The sequence below is a fragment of the Polyodon spathula genome, chromosome 11 (genome assembly GCF_017654505.1).
Source record: "Polyodon spathula isolate WHYD16114869_AA chromosome 11, ASM1765450v1, whole genome shotgun sequence".
Lineage (NCBI taxonomy): Eukaryota > Metazoa > Chordata > Actinopteri > Acipenseriformes > Polyodontidae > Polyodon > Polyodon spathula.
The window spans coordinates 37,024,313-37,044,658 of record NC_054544.1 but is presented as its reverse complement, the minus strand read 5'-3'; the positions used below and the strand labels follow the sequence as shown (position 1 = coordinate 37,044,658).

General features: G+C 35.7%; 1 pseudogene; it reads left to right on the top strand.

Annotated features, from left to right (window-relative positions):
- Window positions 1-10,229, top strand: part of LOC121323476 — a 32,103-nt pseudogene extending 21,874 nt beyond the window's left edge.
- The last annotated feature ends 10,117 nt before the right edge of the window (window positions 10,230-20,346 follow it).

The window sequence follows — 20,346 nt, the reverse complement described above, 5'->3', positions numbered from 1 at the left end:
TTGCCATAAATTCTTTTTAAGATTTTCTCCCACAATAGTGGTGCATTTTTAGTTAAATTAATCATAAAGTTTCTAGTCTGATTCTCTACTTGCAACATTACTATTTGGCATTGCATCAACAGGCATTGCTTCGACAGGCACCCATGATTATAGTTTTCAAGCAGATTGTGATCTTTAAGAGCTCTTGTATAATGAGTGGTTTTCTTGTTCTAACAATTCCCTCTGCTTAGAGGGTAGGGGGGCTTCTGTGCAGGTTCAGGGATAATGGAGAAAGTGCTGTATGCTGGTTAGCTTGTATGCCGATTGCAGTGTGTGTAGGAGCAGTCCCAGGCGATTAATCAAACTCTGGCTGAACCAGCAGCCATCCCCTTTCTACAGGACATCAGTCAGAAGGAGGCTGAACTGGTAAGCAGTTTCTGTCCTTGTTTGAATGTATGTGGGCTTTGTGCTCAAAGTTCATTGACCCTCTCTACACAACTGAAGTTAAGAGAACTTTTATGTTAGTTTCAACTTACTGCTGTGTAGTTTCACTGTTTTTTTCACTACCTTTAGCAGTGATATGTAGTAATTAGTTATGCCTTTCTTAGTGCTTTTTTTTATCTGCAGGAGGCAGAATACCTTTAGTAGTAACACATACTTTCTTTTATTGTAATTAAACTCTATAATTGCCTTTCTGTGAGAAATTAGTACTCGGCTGCATGGAGATTAACTCAGATCAATGCAGCATGATTAATGAGATATTGCAACATAGATCTCTCGCTCCGAAAATTTGCGGGGGGGGGGGGGGGTGGGGGGGGGGGGGTTTATCCAGAGGCGCCCAGTCAATTACCTTACGTTTCGAATCGACAGTTCATGGAATTGCTTAAGCTGTTAAATTTCAGGGTTACTGCAGCAGCTTTTTAGGCATAAAACTTCCAACTCTTGTTACTCATGTTGCTGTATTCATTTTTTTCAGAGGTGTGTGTGAGACATATGGCAGTGTCTCTGACATTGTTGTTTGTATTTGTTCCTTGCAGTTTTGTTTTTCATATGTTTCTGTAACCCAGTCATTGTAGTGGGTTTTAATTGGTTACTTCTTAAATTGTTTCTGTTTTCTTAACTTCTGCTGTTTTCCATTGTGTAGGTCATGATTTACTTATTTTAGTAAAGACAAGAAAATATGCTTCAGTCGCACTTTCTGTAATTACACTAGCTTCATATTTATTTAAAAATCCAGTCTAATGGCACCAGGTACAGCACATTATATTATTGTGAATAGATTGCACTCACAGTTTTGTGAAGCTCAATCATGCTCTGTCATGCAGTTCTGGGCCTCTCTCGAGCAGAGACTCATTTCACTTGTGACCTGATTTGTATGGCCGGCAGAGGTGAAAGCTTCTAAATGAACCTACTGCGCCACCTTCATTTATATGGGAAAATGTAAGACTAATCTCACTGCATGGATTGGGGATAGAGGTAAGATGTAATATAAGCAAGCCATGAACACACCCATGATGAAATACCTCTCTATTTAAGCCTATTGAAAATGTGATTTGTGCTTCCTCAGCTATAACAGAGCTTGTCATGTTGTTACCTTGTACTGTTGCAAAGCAGTAGTAAGGCTATGTGGTTCACAGATTGACATAATGGAAAGCAGCTCTCAAGGTGGGGAGGAGGCTTGTGCCCCATCATATGTTTTTGAAGGGTGCGAACAAACCAGACATATGAAGTTTTGTTTTCGATGTAATATTGAACACAATTGTGGGACACTTATACCTTATACTATTCAACATGAAGTCAGGTAGCCCAAGGCCTGTAGTGAAACTACTGAGCTTAGTGTGATTTATCAGGTGCTGTCTCACTGATCTATTGAGTGGGCCAGCTCCAGATATATCCTGTCACAGTCCAGAAGAGAATCATTTAAAGGAGTAGACATGCTAGTTGGACAGTTCTGAAAGATAAGTGATTGGAAATCTGTGATGCTAGTTACTTTGTTTAATAGAAAAATGGCAAAGCTGGATCACTATTAGTTTTTTAATTCTTTGCAAAAATGATTTATATTCTCGCTAGATTTCTTGAACAATTGAGAGAAGAAGGTTAGAAGGCCTCATTGTGTAAAGAATGAGTAATAAAATCATCACTGTACAAATTATTTTTTAATTAGGTTTTAATCTGTGTGTTTAGAGAAGTTATTTCAGTGTGTGAATTCTGCTCTGATAATTTTTATCTCTGTACCACAGCTGCATGCTTTAATGGCAGACACCATGGACACCCTTGAAGGAAGCCGGACTGATAAAGAACGTGTTTGGAATAAAATGCAAAAGGTAAGAAAACCGCCATCAAAGACAGTAGAAATGAGTGTGAAAAAGTAAGGTATACTCATATTTCTTTTGAACTAAGGTGACATAAAAATTAATTTGATGCACTGTGAATGATTTGCTTCTGCAAAAACAAACAAACAAACAAACAAAAAAAACAACTACAAGTTAGTTTTGGGTGTTTAAAGTTGTGTCATGGTTCCAGCAGTTAAGATAACTACCATCATTTTCTTTACAGTGGCTCTCAGAAGTATTCACTCCCTTGGACTTTTCCACATTTTACTGTGTTACAACATGGAATCAAAATGGATTTAATTAGGAGTTTTTGCCACTGATCAACACAAAAAAAGACCATAATGTCAAAGTGAAAAATTAAATCTACAAATTGTTCTAAATTAATTACAAATATAAAACAGAAAATAATTTATTGTATAAGTATTCACTCCCTTTGCTATGACACACCTAAATAAGCTCTGATGCAAACAATTGTCTTTAGAAGTCACATAATTAGTTGAATGGAGTCCACCTGTGTGCAATTAAGGTGTTTCACATGATTTCAGGTTAAATACACCTGGAACGAAGGAACATTCAAAGCAAATCCAGAATAAGGTTCTTCAAAAGCATCAATCAGGGGTAAGATATAAGAAGATTTCCAAGGCATTGAATATCCCCTGGAGCACAGTAAAGTCCATTATTAAGAAATAGAGAGAATATGGCACAACTGTGAATCTGTCAGGCAGTCCTCAAAAATGGAGTATACAAGCGAGAAGTGCACTAGGTAGAGAGGCCACCAAAAGGCCTATGGCAACTCTAAAGGAGTTACAGTCTTCCCCGGCTGAGCTTGGAGACACTGTGCATATGGCAACAATAGCCCGGGTGCTTCACAAAACTGACCTTTATGGGAGAGTGGCAAAAAGAAAGCCATTGTTGAAAAAAACTGACATCAAATCTTGGCTTGAGTTTGCCAGAAGGCATGTGGGAGACTCTGAGACTAAGTGGAAAAAGATTCTATGGTCTGATGAGACCAAAATAGAGCTTTTTGGCCTCAACGTTAAGTGCTATGTTTGGCACAAGCCTAACACCGCACATCATCCTGAGAACACAACCCCTACCGTGAAGCATGATGATGGCAGCATCATGGGGATGCTTCTCTGCGTCAGGGCCTGGAAAGCTTGTGAACATAGAGGGCAAAATGGATGCAGCAAAGTACAGATAAATCCTGGAGAAAAACCTGTTGAAGTCTACAAGAGACATGGGACTTGGGAGAAGATTCATCTTCAAGCACGACAATGATCCCAAACACACAGCCAAAGCCACACTGGAGTGGCTTAAAAACAAAAAGGTCAATGTCAAAGCCCGGACCTCAATCCAATTGAGAATATGTGGAAAGAGTTGAAAATTGCTGTTTACCAAAGGTCCCCATACAACTTGACGGAGCTTGAGAAATTTTCTAAAGAAGAATGGGCAAAAATAGCAGTGTCCAGAAGTGCAAAGCTGGTAGAGACTTATCCAAATAGACTCATGGCTGTAATTGCTGCCAAAGGTACCTCTACCAAATATTGACTCAAGGGGGTGAATACTTATGCAATCAATTATTTTCTGTTTTGTATTTGTAATTCATTTAGAACAATTTGTAGATTTTATTTTTCACTTTGAAATTATGGACTTTTTGTGTTGATCATTGTCAACAACTCCTAATTAAATCCATTTTGATTCCATGTTGTAACACAATAAAATGTGCAAAAGTCCAAGGGGGTGAATACTGTATGTAATAGGTTATCTGTTTAATTAAAAGGCATTGGAAAGTACAGAGGGAAAGAAAATCGACTTACATAATTTATTTTATTTACTTACAACCAAAAAGATGCTAATCAAATACGGTACTGCTACCAACCTTACTTACAACCTTGGCACTTTTTACCTTTTTAATTGCAAGACTGGGGGGGCCCAGCTTCAGGTTGACCTATTACTTGTGTTGGCTAGCAAGGATCCTTATGCTCTTTGCAGTGCAAGCAGCGTGCAGCTTGGCTGAATGCCCAGCTTTTGCAGTGCATTGCAGCTAAATGCACCATTCTGCTAAATGTACTCCTTGACTTGTATTGCTGCCTACAAAGTAATAGTATGTTTTCCTTTTTAATGAGAAATATTACAAGGAAAAAATAAAGAAAATTTATTATGCTTTTCACCTTCAGAAAGTACCATCCAAAATATTCTTTTCATATAATAATCTTGTCCCGATTTAGAGCAGTTACAAAGTCATTTTTGATTGTTGAACATATGATGTGTACATTTTATTGTATTGACCAGAAAAATAATGATAAGTGGCACCAGCCAAGGTGAAACAACACCAGATAACAAGGAGAAGTGCACTTGTAGGTCATGGGACCGCTTCTTGAAAGATCAATATTACTTTTGTAACTCGGGGTCCTTGGTTGTTCTTTTGTGCTTTTTTTTCATCTGTCTTTAAAAAAGGTAAATGGTTAAACATTTAACACACTGGTCTTATATGATATGGTGTGAATTTGTTTTTTTTATATGGCTATTTCTAATATTGGTTTACTGTTTGTGATCTCAGCTGTGTCTGATTGACTCCACGGTCTGGTCCAGTCCATTTCAGAATGCAAATCCTCAATTATGAAACTTAAAATGCAAAAAATATGTGAATGCTTCACTGCGCGGGGTAGGTGAAGAAGATTGTAGTGTTTTCCAGCACAAAGGTAACCCCGACATTTTAGGCAAAGCTTATTATTTTGGCTATGCTTGAAATTAATGGTTACATTATTTACAATCTCAAGACATCTCTTCCCAGTTTTCATCATAGTAATACACACAAACAAAGTATTCAGTTGTGTTCGCAAGCCGTGTTCAATAGGGAGTGATAATCATCTCTGTATATATGCAGTTCATGAATGGATGGGCATTGGGTGCATGGCAATAATTCAATTCAGCAGTCTAGATGATGTCTCACACAACAAATTCAGTGATGATTCTGCTGGTACAGGATGTTATACATTAATGCATAGAGAAATGCATACAGTTTTTGGATTTTCTTCCAATGCTTCTGCTTTAGTGTTTTAACTTTGATGTTAGTCTTGGTAGTCATTTTACACTTATCTAAGTTAGCATTGACAGCCTAAATTGAGTGTTTTTTCTTGATATCTGTCTCCTGCCATGGCGTGAATGATGTCAAGTTTACAGGAAAAGATTGGTGCAAACATAAATTTCCTCAAGGTATCGGCTTTTTACTCAAGTCTTCCACAATTTCTACATTTGATGATAAAGTTAGTCGACTTGTAGAGTCAGTAAAAGAGTTATCTGACCATTTTTTTCTATTTTAATTGGAAAGAAATTATATTGATATTCAATTGGCAACAGCATTTAATAAATTGGTATTCGACGAGACGTGTCTGAGTTCTTACTACAGTGAGGTAATTAATTTAGTAGATCATATATCTTTATACAGCAATGTATGTCAAAACCTGCAGCATACACTAACTGTATTTAATAATAATTTACCACAGTCGTGGCATTTGTATGTTTAAATGTGCACTTTGTGTTTTCAGATATGCCAACGCTGTGCTGCCATTACAGATTGATTTGCTTCTAAGCGTGAAGTATTAAAATCCTAATTTCAATAAACAAAATGAGACAATCCTAATCTGAAACCAGCAAAGGTGTTAGATAGCTCAACAAAGATGAATAGCTTTTTTTTCTCTAAACAGAAGCACAGAGGAAAATATGTGTTTACTTAATTAAGAAAACAAGGTTGAAGATTTTCAGTCACACAAGTTAACTTAAAATGAATGAGGTGGCACAGTTATCTAAAAACTGCTTTTAATAGTTTTTTCATAATTCTTTTTATACAAGTGCAGTTATGGCCAAAAGTTCACCCTATAAAATTAACTAATTTTGCTTCATAAAGTCAAATGAAACCTGCTAAATAATGTTACGTTAACATAATGAATAACACACCTCTTTGCAGTTTTCCATATACTTAACGAAAAACTGAGAAAAATTAAAAAATGTGACATTTTGCGATCTCATTTTGTAGTTTCTTTGATTACATAATGTTATTGATGTCTTCGTCCTAAATTCTAGGTGATGCAATACATTTGGCAATAGCTGTATTTGTAACAGTAGAGGTTTTTGATAAGGGGGGGGGGGGGGGGGGGGGGGGGGGGGGGGGGGTGACAGATATCTGTTTTCTTATGTCTTTGTATTTATGTTGAAAGTGTGTCCATTTCTGGTAAACCAACAACAACAACAAAAAAAAAAAAATAACCTACTGTAAACCAAATCAAATTGACACTATTTTATGTCATTTTAATGATCTCATGTAAATCAAATTGACACTATTTTATGTCATTTTAATGATCTCATTACTATGCAACACATACATCAAATTTATTTTCCAGTGTATTAAACATGAGTATTTATTTGGTTAACAAAAAAAATAGAAATAGCTGATAGGGTTGAAAACAAAGGTCACTGTTAGAAATGTTTGTATACTTGAAAAAGAAAAGTATAGAATAAATACATTGTCTCACTTCAGATGTAATTGTAATTGTAATTGTTCTGATTATCTTTTACAATTCACATGTCAATGGTTTTAGTCACAAAGAACAGTGATCTTTCTTCACTTGGTTCAGTGGTTCAAGGCCCTGGTCATGGGACCCCCTTGTGTCTGCTGGTTTTTGTTCCAGCTGAGGTCTCAGTGACTTGAATGAACACTCAATTGAACTAACAATTTGGTTAATCACATTTTTAAACTGTTCTTCAGCTTATAATAAGTTAGAGATTTCAACTTATATTCAATTTGATGCATGATGGTCAAAAAAGAAATTGAGTTGGAAAAAAAGTAACAGCAGACACAGGGGGGACTCCAGTACCAAGATTAAGAACCACTGATCTAAGGAATATTAGGCTGTTTCAGAGAACTTTTGAATCCTCAGCAGCCCACTGATCTGCCCAGTGGTGGTGATTATATATGTTGTCTGAAGTGAACCCCCCTACTGTATCAGTTAAGCAGTGTGTGGTGGAAAGCCTTGCCAGAACATGGGTGCAGTAAGAGCGCAGTAGCGGTCTTACTTGACAATTTCCCATCTTTTTCGGCTTTGTCAGCTCTTACTGTCACTTAAAACGTTGTTTTGTTTTTTCTTTTTTGTTTTATCTATTATTAAAGCAAACATTTCCAAGTGTGATCACATTATTCACTTACATGTAGACTTGTCATTAAAAGACAGTGTATCTGAATTTTCTGTTTACTTATGTGGAGTCTGTGCAATGATGTGTAATAATAATAATAATAATAATAATAATAATAAAACAAAAAATTGAAGTGAAAAATACTTTACAAATGTATCAAATAACTGCTATAAAAACGGATTTGCAATATTATTATATATTATATATATATATATATATATATATATATATATATATATATATATATATATATATATATATATATTGATTAGTCTAATCTATTGGTCATGTTAAGCTTTGTATGTAAGATGAACTCATCTATTGGTCATGTTAAGCTTTGTATGTAAGATGAACTAAACCACACATACCAGGAAATAAAGTTAACATGCAAAACAGCGCACAGTGTAAGTAATAGCAGAATTTGAACAGAAGACAAGTTTTACCATAAACATTTTCTTTTCAAATTTAACATTGCACTTATTTTACAGCCACGTGTACTGAGCAGGCTTTTCTTTTTTGCACGCTAATGTATATTTGAAATAAGTTGCATTCACATTTGCCTCTGTGCTGTCAATTTAAGTTTCACCGGTTGTACTACTATCTGGCACTACATCATTTGCATCACCAGCATTTCACTACCTAAAGTTTCATTAAATTTTTTTTTTCAATTCGCTTATGATCGCTGTTTAACTGTAAACAGTATCTAATGCATTTGTGACGTTAACGTTACCAGCGCAGTGCCATATTTGCTGTCAGACCTGGGGTGCAATGTCTTTTTATAAATCATAAACTTCAAACACTGAATCATAACTTCTGAGGTAAATCTATAAATAAAAAGTCAATTAGACATGTCTAATACCTTCCTCTGTGTTTACGTACCAGTAATTACCTTTATCTAACAAGAATCTTCCCTCTAAAAGCTCTTCAATTTACTGTTAGTTTAGTATCAATACTAATTAGTTCTGTGCATTCTGTATATAGGAAGACATTCCCACTTGTTTTACTTCTGAGACAACAGCCAGCAGTAAAAACATGTGACCTCACCTCAGGCCCAGTTAGTGTAGATGCTCGTTATCTGAGCTGTTTCACATTGTTTCTTAAGCTTTGCTTATCCCCCATGCCCCCATGTTCAAAAGCATCAGCTTTCCCTGCAAACAGCACCACTGTGTAAAACAACCACTGTTTTATGCCCCCTGGTAAAAATGTCAAAGGAGCAATTTGTGTATAAAGCTCCTCAGAGACGTGTTATGCTTGAGGCTAGGTAAGGTAGCAAATTCACTTTTAAGCCTTTCACTTCTGGAGGCCTGAATTTTTCGCAATCCTAGTTGAGCCCACAGAGGACATGAATACACAACACACGGTACAGTTTCACAGAGACATGAACACACAGCACACAGTACAGTTTCACAGAGACATGAATACACAGCACATGGTACAGTTTCACAGAGACATGAATACACAGCACATGGTACAGTTTTACAGAGACATGAATACACAGCACACGGTACAGCTTCACAGTTTCACAGTTGTCAGTCTCTTCTTAAGGTCCAGGACTGAATGGCAGGGTGTTAGCTGGATACATCAGAATCTTACTCTTTTTGAGGTTTTTAGGACATCATAATAGAGTAGTCATGATGCGGTGAAAGTCCAAATTTTGCCTTTATCTTGTAAATATATTTCAGTTAATTTGCCTGTGAAGTGGTGAAGGCCCCATTATACAGTATACTGTACATGTGCAATTAAATGCCAATTAACACATTGTATATAGTATATTATATATAATGTACATCATATTTAAATTGGGGTTCAAGTGGGTTACTGTTCTTCTGAGAGGACCCACATAAAAAAGCACATCTCAGTTGGAAAATTGAGACAGAATATCTGAAAGAACTGCCCCCTATTGCACTTAGTTTTGCACTGTCATACCCCTGTGCATGATATTTCACAAGGAAACGCATTGTTTCAGAACTAGATTTTGATTTAACATAAAAATAGTCCTTCCCATGGGAATTTAGAATACTCATTATTCTCGCTGCAGGCATCCAGCATCTAACATCCTGTCTCTTTGTTCTGTTTCTGCTAAATAAATAAATAAATAAATACATAAATGCTTTAAATTCATTTCCATATCATGCCTTCCCTAAAGTCACTGTTTTTCACTGCAATTTACAGACACTTCCAATAAATTCCCTCACCCCACCAGTCCTCGGAAACAAAACAAGACATTTTGCCCATTCCTACATATATAGTAATTATATATATTATATATATATATATATATATATATATATATATATATATATATATATTATGGGATAATATATATATATATATATATATTTCCCATCTATGAAATATATATATTTTTTTTACTTTTTTTTTTTTTTAAATAAGGAATATAGTGTTCCAGAAACATTTTCTTAAATGTTTGTACAGTATCAAATTAAGAAGGCATATTTAAAACTCCTTTTTGTGGTTGTTTCTGCTCACATTGAAGATCTTATTTTCCAACCTGAAGATGTCTTTCTAAGGAATAAAGAACTACGGACGGCTATAAAGCAGAGGGCTGAAGTGAAGAGAACTCCGAGTGTGAAGACCCAACCATCACTAGAGAATGCACAGCATTCCCAAGATGTGTCCAAGATGGCAGCAGGGACATTAAACACCCGGTGCCGGACAGTCGGGACAGCAAAGGCTTGTCTTCAAATTAATGAGGCTCATCTTTAGCAAGAAGCTCTCACACATCATTAGTCTTAGCCTGCAAAAATAAATGGACTTTGGGAGATTGGCTTCATTCTTATTCTGATTGTTTTTTCCTTGTTTTCTTTAACATACAGTGTCTCCCTTTCTGTGCCCCAGCTGGAAAAAAAAAAACTAGGGTAATTCACAACTAGGCATTTTATGTAATGTATTTACTAGATGCGAGGTAAATGTATTCCTCTTTTACAAAGCACTGCAATTTGCTAACTTTTTAGACATAGTTACACAGTTTTATAACAGTTCTCTTATTACATATTACTTTGGATGAAAATTTGAAACTTTTACAGGATGTCAGCTTTGCTTAATTTGCTTTATAATTGTGAAATGTCATGGTTATCAATTTTATTATTTAGTTTTGTATACCTTTTTTTCTTATTGGCTGTGCAGTGGTATGTATAAGCATTGGCATCCTTTGACAATGATAAAGTGAACAGTCATACAAGAAAATATATTGCATAAAGTAGTGCTATAAGTGATTTATTTGCACTTACTTGTGCTGTACTGTACTGAACATTAATTATCACTGTACTGGTACCTTCCATTATTTACAATTTTCTAAAAAGTACGGTGCTGAATTAACCTTAATCTTATCTACTGATGGTAGTAGAAGACTGTTCAGTGACACTTGTAACCATGTTGAAATAGATCATCTAGTAGTTTATCTCACACAAAATTATATATATATATATATATATATATATATATATATATATATATATATATATATATATATATATATATATATATGCTTGTATAATGATAGGTCACTTTATCAATAAACCAAAATAATGCCCATAAGGAGTAGAGCAAAAAAGGATCCATTCCATAAATGTCTTATTTCCACTAAAAGGACCATTTATTTTGATTAAATAGCAGAAAGTCAAAGTGGTGAATTGAGCTGCTGAGCGAATGAAAAGTGCATCGGGGCTCAGCACTCTGAACATTTAGAAACTCAGGTGGTCTTTGGAGTCAGAAGTTTGAGCTCAGAGCACCACTTGGTCTAGAGATCATTTCTAATCCTAAACAGCTGAGGAGGTAGGATCAGGACACTTGTAGTACCAATCACAGACAGCAGCAGACCAGAGTGTGACTGTGTTCTCTTGAACTGCTGAGAGTGGTCACATGACCGGCCAATTCCAGAATGCGGGACTGAGCGAATAAACAAGTTTCTTTTTCCTGCTCTCCCCAAGATTTGTGCTCTTGCGTCTTGTTCCAGTTCTGTATACTTTTTATAAGTGCAAACTTTGCACTGGAGCACAAACTGAGTTAGTCCTGCCTCACATGTGGATAGAATACTGTTAAGTTGTAATAGGTACATTAAACCGATGCTGCAAACTTGCAATGTTGATGATTCAGGGTTTAACAAATACGTCCCTCCACAATCCATTATTAAAGCGTGTACCTTGCAGGCCTCTCAATTTAGTTCAGTGGAGCTCTGTTAGGTGATCAGGTAAAATGCAGAAAAAAGGAAATGTTAATTTGAGAGGATGTCCACAACAGCACTTGTCAAGAAGAAAAATGGAACTTTTCATTTCTCTTACTAGCATTACACAGTAGAATTATCCAATGTCTTTAGAATTGTGCTAAAAAAGCATTTTTGTTTCAGCAGGTTTTATATATATATATATATATATATATATATATATATATATATATATATATATATATATATATATATATATATATATATATATAAATGGACCAGTAATAATATTGCTATATCTAGTAAGAGGTAATGTGTAATGCATACATTACATTTCTTAAATTGCTTTGAATAGTTATTAAATTATAGATGCTGCAAATTACCCAAGGCCTGTAAATTCCTTGTATTCTTTATAGGCAGTTTTCCTGCATTGTGCAAAGTTTCATTCTTGTGATTGCAGGTGCATTAATCTGGAAAATATCACTGTCTGATTATAATACCAATTTGAATATAAGTACATGAACCTCATGATCACATCATCTCAGCAACTCATTCTATTGGTTCAGCTTTTCAAATGTTTTTAAACTTGTTTTAACCTTGCCTACTGTTGCATGAAATATTTGGGATGTAATGGGGATTTGAAAGTAGAAATAAAACTTTGCTAAATAACAGACGTGTTTAGTTTCCAATCTTGTTCATGCATGCCATTGCTGTGAAGTTAAAATGTTTTGGGATATTATCCAAAACCGTAATACAGGTTTGTTTCACTCCTTTACATGGCTGCTAGACAATCATAGCATCAGTGTATGCAAGCCTCAACTTTTAAATACTCATAATACTCGATTATACAATATATATATATACTTTTTTCCTAATCTGTAATAGGCTCTGGACTCGTGTAATAAATGACATTTAGAGTATAGGCTGTATATCCAAATGCTGCTGTAAAGTAAACCCATTGAGGGCAGCCAAGAGAGATCTGGTGGAGATACAGCATTAAACATGCTGTCATTTTCTACTGTTTTTACCTAGTTTGAACCAATTTCATTTGGACCATGATGTTTCTTCATGTATTTAACCATACCTCTGGGCTTTGTTATGCTTTCACTATGCTTTATTACACTTTGCTATGATTTTATTATAGTAAACTTCTATGAGGGTTATTTGGTGCTGTACAGTATACTGCACCATAGGGTAGGTTGTGAAAGCTCAGGGGTTCTTTTGTTTTTTATGGACAAGCAATAGCCCTCATTGTGTATAAGATAACGTACAAAGCCATGTAGTGCCAATAAAACAACAATAGGAGAAAACAGTATGAAAAGGGGACAAAAAGGTATATTTGAGGTCACTCTAAAGTAATGAAAGTAATATATATATATTTTTTTTTTATTTGTTCATCTTGCTGTCGATATCTTAGCAAGGAAGCGCCGTGGAATTATATTACAGACATCTGTTATAGAACTGCAGGCAGTAAGCTAGCAGCAGTGAACTTCAATCGACAAAGGAGGTCTAAACAGTGATCCTGCTGGTGTTACCCCCAGGGGTGATTTATTTATTTGCTGAATGTTGTGAAAAGCATTCAGTAATATATCAGGTTTAGAAGCCTTAGCAACCTTATTAAGATCTGCTACCATTTTGATTATCAAAATAAACCCCAGGCAGCTACAAGGAATCATGAATAAGTGCAATATAGGAGCACATAATTCAAATGATTCCAGTTATGGGAAGGTTGGCAACTGAAGCTATTTAATGTGTAGTGATCCAAATAGCTGTTCTGGAGAGGTTATTCCAATGTTTTTATGTAGAAGCTTATTATTTGTATTACCCAGTCAAATAGACTAGTTCTTAGTAAATGTATGAAGTAGTGGCATTTGATCATAAAATGAAATACAAATGATAATAATAAAAAAAAAAATCAAATCATACTTTTGCTGTTCTCAGAACTATGGTATGCTGTCAGCGTGAAGGGTGACCTGATCACTAGGGTCAGGCATTAAATTGGATCGAGTGACTAGTGTGACAACACTACACACTACAAACTCATTCCAGCATAGCAAACCATCTTGAGCAAATAAAATAAATTGAGGCACTAGACACAAGAGGCTTCTAATGCAAAAATAGAAAGACTAATTTTGACAAATCTCTTGGAGACGGACTTCAGTGCTTGATCTTTCCTGACCCACATTCTAGTTTGTATTTCAGGTCTGCAAGATGAGACTTGCTATGGAACGGCAGTGATGAAACACGAATTAAACAGCTTGGATAAATATTTAGTTCGACCTTTCAGGGGAACATGATGAGGTCTCACACATCAGAATGAATAGAGAACGGTTCTGAAAGGTGGAATTTTGGATGCAGTGTCTGAGTGCAACAAACCAAGACTCATCTTACTGGAGTACAGAGTGCTGATTAGATGCAATGATTGTGAGTGACAGAGTGCTGAACAGATTGAACCACAAAAGAACATGCTGATCTCATGAAATGCAGTTAGAAGAAAGCACATGAGAACAGTAACTGCAGTCAGGTAAAAGAACTTCAGTTGGCTTCTCAAAGACTGTCACCATGTTTTGGGGGAAAAAAGTTGTGAATTTGACAAATTAAAAACTGATATATTCACGCATGGTGACCAATTGCTAAAAATTGGCAAAACATTTAAAACTGAAAGGCAGAATTTATAAAATAAAAAAGGTGAAACATGCAAGCAAGCTCTAGGCTGACAGCAATCCTTACAAACTAATACAAGACACAGATGAATTGTAGGTCACACATTCTGTTTGGACACAGGATTTCCATTTTGGACCTATTATTATTATTATTATTATTATTATTATTATTATATTATTATTATTATTATTATTATTATTATTTTTTATTATTAATTTCTTCCTTATACATGGCAACTTACAGTTGTTAAAAAATATCACATTACAGAAGAGCAGTTATAAAGTACAGTAAAATCAGAAAGTAAGTTCAAATAAGAGCAAAATAAAGACTACAGTAAACTTATAGTAAAAATGTTTGAGAGCACATAATAAGTACTATAAATGGATAAGCATGATTTCAAATAAGAGCAATTACAAAAAATGTGAATACTGATGCCTAATACTAACGATAAGAGTAAAATCAAGTAAAAGATACAGAAAATAGTTACAATTAAGAACAGTAGTAGAATATGGCAAAATATGGCACACTTCAGTAAAAGTATAAGATGATGCAAGTGCTGGTACAATTGGTTGACGTATAGCCCATTATAGTCAAGACTATTATAAACGCTGTCTGGACAGGTGTGTCTTGAGGAGGCTCTGAAAGATGGTCAGGGACTGAGCAGTCCTGACATCCATGGGTAGGTCGTTCCACCACTGAGGGGCAAGGGTGGATAAGGAGTGGGCTCTGGAAGCGGGGGAGCGGAGGGAGGGTACAGCTAATCTGCCAGTGGTAGAAGAGCGGAGGGGACGAGAGGGGCTGTGGGGGGTGTAGAAGATAGGAGGGTGCAGAAAGGTTGAGGCAGCGATAGGTGAGAACACTAGTTTTGAATTGGATGCGAGCAGCAATAGCGAGCTAGTGGAGGGAGCTGGAACAGCAGTGTAGCGTGGGAGAAACAAGGAAGGGAAAAGACAAGGCAGGCAGTAGTTTTGGATGAGCTGGAATGGATGGATAGCAGAGGCAGGGAGGCCAGCCAGGAAGGAGTTGCAGTAGTCAAGCTGGGATAGTACCAGGGCTTGAACTAGGAGCATGTAGTAGTTGGTGAGGAAGGGCCAAATTCTGCATATGTTGTTGAGGAAGAAGCTACAGGAGCGTGCCAGAGTAGAGATGCGCTGAGAGTAGGAGAAGGAGGGGTCGAGGGTGAGCCCGAGGTTCTTGGTGGATGAGGAGGGAGAGAGGGTGGTGGAATCAAGAGGAATTACTAATGATCAACTTTCCAATAAAGGAGACATAACCAAGAATGCACCATGCAAGCAAAGGCAATCTCAAGCTAAAGCTGATTAAAACTGAAAAGTTGATAGCTATTGCTAGATAGAAACAGGCTAAAGTACCATTGATCAGCTATTCACTTTATAAATGATCGCAGAAGCCTCAGGTTATAATGGCACTGTTGGTTTTAAACGTGCATTTAGCGAAATGTGTCACAACAAAGCAAGCAAAATCCTACTTTCCTTTTACACGTTGTTACAATCGAACATCAATGTCAGAAAACTTGGGTAAGCTAGTTGTTTCAATGAACATTTCTATGAAGATGTATTTCTATAAAAAGCTCCCTTTAAAAAAAAAAAGGCAAGTGCTTTTATATATTTATTTTTTACACAGAACATGTTCCATCACATTTTAGGTACCACATTGTAACTGACACATCTGATACTGGTTATCAGGTGACTAGTAAGGGCTCTAGCTATATAGGTGTCATGTGGTTGTCATCTCTTTAGCTTCCCTAAATCCCTAGATTTTTTTTTTTTTTAATTTCGGTTTAATCCGTACCTTTGCTCATTCAAAATGTTTGTACCCATATGTTATCAAACATGTCATAAGCACTCCAGACACTAATTTGCCATCTAAATCATTTTGTCCTTTGTCAAAGTTGGAGATCTTAGTCTTATGACAAGATCCGGAGATCCCGAGCCACAGTAGAAAACTATGAAATGCCAACCATAAAGATCTGGAATATTGGCCTCAGGAGTTATTGTTATGACTATATTGTTTTCAGATTATCCAATACCATTTTGTATATTTAACCATATTATTATTATAATAATAATAATAATAATAATAATAATAATAATAATAATAATAATAATAATAATCTATGTATTTATTTATTTATTTATTTATTTTTAATGATCACATTTTTTGTGATTTATCAGTTTATCTAAGTTTGAGAATATTTTTTGACACTGTCAAAAGCAATAGCTCAGGCTGAGATACAGACAAGGGAAAGATTTCTGAAAGCTATAAAACACATCAAAGCATCTAACCCTAGCCAGAAACTGTTTTACATGCAGATAAGCTGTCTCATATAGTTGTTTGTTAAAATGATGCACTGTACACTGTAAGGTTTCAAATTGTATACAGAAAACAGGTACGATCAAACAAAGCAGGTATACTACAGTATTTGTTTTAACAGTACATATTTCTTCAGCTTATTTGCAAGGCAACCTTTAGGTGTCCTTTCATAAGAATTGCATTGTAACAAAGGTATGGGCCTGTTTTGGAATATTTATCAGTGAGTGTTTTGTCTTTGCATTTTTTTTTTTTTTTGATAAAAATGCATATGAAATTTCAAACCAGGCAAGCATTCAGAACTGATTCTGTTTTTTAGCTTAGTATGAAATATTCACTCAATAAACATGTCAATAACAATTATTACCCAGGCCGACTTACAGTTGTATATAAAAAATACATATCAAGAATTACAGTACAATTAAGAGCAAGATACAAAATACAATGATTTCAGTCCTAGTAAGAGCAAAGCGCTAAGATATTGTAAAAAAAAAAAAGCTTTTTTAAAAAAAAAAATTAATGCATTTATATTTTTGGGTCAATCTACACAGCAGAATAGCATGATCTGAAATGCTGTTTTCAAGAAACTGGCTGAAATTAGACTTTATAATTTTTTCAATATACAAAAGAAAATTTTGCCTAAAGTATGTCTCCATAAGAGCTTCTTGAATGCCTTTGAAAGCAAAGTTGAAAAGAACATCCTACTTGTAAATGTGGCATTAAAATAAGCACATGGTTGAGCTTGACAGCTGCTAATGCAACAAAGCTATACCAAGAACAATAGTAATGCAAATGGTCTTAGACTGCACAATTAGTACAGTAACTAAAGCCATTTATGCAGATCTAGAAGAACAGCCTTTTTAATCATCTGATTGGTCTTTACAGTGGACGGTTGAAAGGCAAGACCCCTTAGAGTTATATTTATTGAACAATAATTAACTAATGATCAACACAGTGCACAAGCCAAGTTCCAGACTTTCCACAGAGCTGTAGGCAAACGTATGTCAATGATTGGGGTCTTGTGTGTCTGCAAGGCTTCATGTAGATGCAAGAGTGAATGACTATGGTCCTCAGCTGTTTACAAGTACATGTGTACATGCCTGAGAAATCTCCTCATGCTGGATAATAAATGCTGCCTTGAACTTTTTTTAACCAAAATTTTAGGACATCAGCTTTTGAATAAATATCCCAATAGCAAAGATTTTAAATATAGATTTTTAAGGACACAGTGTAGGAGTCTTGTGTAGTCACGGCACATTTTTTGCATTCTACATTAAAATCTGTGAGAAAGTTCTGAGTGTTTTTTATCATTAACATTTTGTACAACAGGCTGTTGGTATGTCAGCAACCTGAGATTGTGTTAGCTGCTTTAAAACAATATTTCTAAAAGCCCATATTTTTACATTTGCCTACAAAATGTTAGGTATAAGCAACAAATGAAGAGCAAGACAATAAAATAAACATTTTCACACAGTGTGAATTATCACTGTTACCGTATGTTTACAAATGAATTATTCTTTAGGTACATTTCTACATCAATTTCTGTCTAATGCATCACATCCTGCAGACTTTTTAAAACTCTGAAGTTAATGCACCCCTAAAGTTCTCAAACATAGTGTCTCTCTAAGTACAGCCTGTACACCAGAGTGTAATCAATACCCTGTCCCCCTGCAAGAATAATTTAGAAACAAATCTGGTATTTCTTATATGCAGTGAGGGCAGACTGTTGCCGCAGGACAGGTTAATATTTAGTTAAAAGTTTTATACTTGGAGAGACATCATGTTTAAGAGCTTTTAGAGGCCAAAAGTTTTCTTTAGCAGCTGAGTTTTAAAAAGTCACCAAGGTGTAATGAATGAAACAGAAAATAATTAACACATTAATTAACTGTGACCTGTGTCAAAGATTAATTCCAAGGCGTTAAGGGATCAGAGCTGGTTTTGAAAGTTTTTCATGTTATTGCAGAAGGCACATTGTTTTTCAAGCCGTTTTCCCCAGCGTGTCATTAACCTGACCCCACTCTGAGCCTAATTCAATTCAACTGTGTACAATCAAGAGTGCTGAAAAGAGTACTAACTGAATTCACTGCTGAAATAGAATCTATTTAGAAAGAACCTAGGTGGGGGGGCCTCTGTGTAGCAACCTCAGGATAAACCAGGAGACAGATTGAGCGAGTGAGCAAAACAGCCACATGCGTATTTTGGAAATCGATTGTGCTTTATTAGCATTCTCAGAAGTTATTCAGCCACTTTGAGCTACTGAAATATTATCCCGCCTCATCTTCAAAGGGGGGGGGGGGGTGGGGGTATGCACTGGCGTATAGGCTTATATAGTGCAAACAATCAAAGAGTTACACAAACATGGCTAGACTTCAATAGAGTGCCGCCAGTAAGGTGAAATTCCATTTAAATCAGCCACTTCTCTGAATAACACCTGAAGCAACATATCTGATGCACACAGTTTCTTACCCCTTGTTCTTTTTATATTTTATCTCTCTCCCCTGTCTAGTCCACATTAAAGCTTTGAAAGTAGATCAAAAGATAAGAGCTAGCTGTAGCCACATCCAAGAAACAAATCACATGAATTACTTGAGCATTCCACTGAAAAAACCCAGAGAGACCAACAATTACAGGTTGCTGCAGAACCGCTGTCAACAAATTAAGATACACAGCATCAGCCTGCATTTGAACAAGATATCCAAGCGTGCCCAGTCTTAAGCGTTGCATTCCAGCAACCTCCCCACCCTGCAAAGTGAATCATTCATATTGCTCCTGTATTCTTTTCCAACATGACCAGCTGTCTGCTCTCCGGCACCAGATGGGATAGAAGAAAACAAACAGAGATGGATGCAGGATATCCCAAAACGTATGGTCACAAGTACTGTATATAAAACAGTATATCACAATATATGCCACATAGGCAACGTGTTCTTCACTTTTGCTACAAATGCAAGAAAAAAAGAAGCCTGAAATTCTAATATCTGTAAGTATGTAATTAATTGCTGCATCTTCATTATTTATTTGCTGTGTAAGAACATATGTGGAGCCAAAGGTAAAATAATTGTACAGCTACTGGTTGAATGCTTTTTGTCTCTATTTAGAAAATACATCATTAAATAATTATAAAGAAAAGACTGGATTAGATTGAGAATTTGCCTTGATAATTTCCATAATTATCTTGCATGGAATATTTGATGCAGCAGCAGTAATGAACAATGCATCTGATGAAGAAAATAATAATTACAGCGCCAGACACATTTTACGGTATCAAACAGACTACTTTATAAAGATCTGAATACTTTAAAAAATCTGTCAAAATATGTCATCAGGGGCAAATACGAAGCACCATCATGTAACCAAAAATGGTTTTAATGTCTTCTCAGGATCGATAATATACATGATTATCTTTTGGTTACGATGACGTGGCACTGGTCTTGAAATAGTCAGATTTGAGGATCTAGCTGCCTTTACAAACAGCCTCACTAAATGGTCAAGAAGAAAAGATCACACTAGATTTGAAATTTGGCCCTCCCTTGTAGGTAAATTGTCTATCTAATCTAATATTTTGTAGCAATCCCTCGCACACACGACACATGACTATTGAAAATTCTGCATTCATAAATAACCCTTGTCCAAGACCATCAGCTGCTACATTGCCAGAGTAATTGCAAT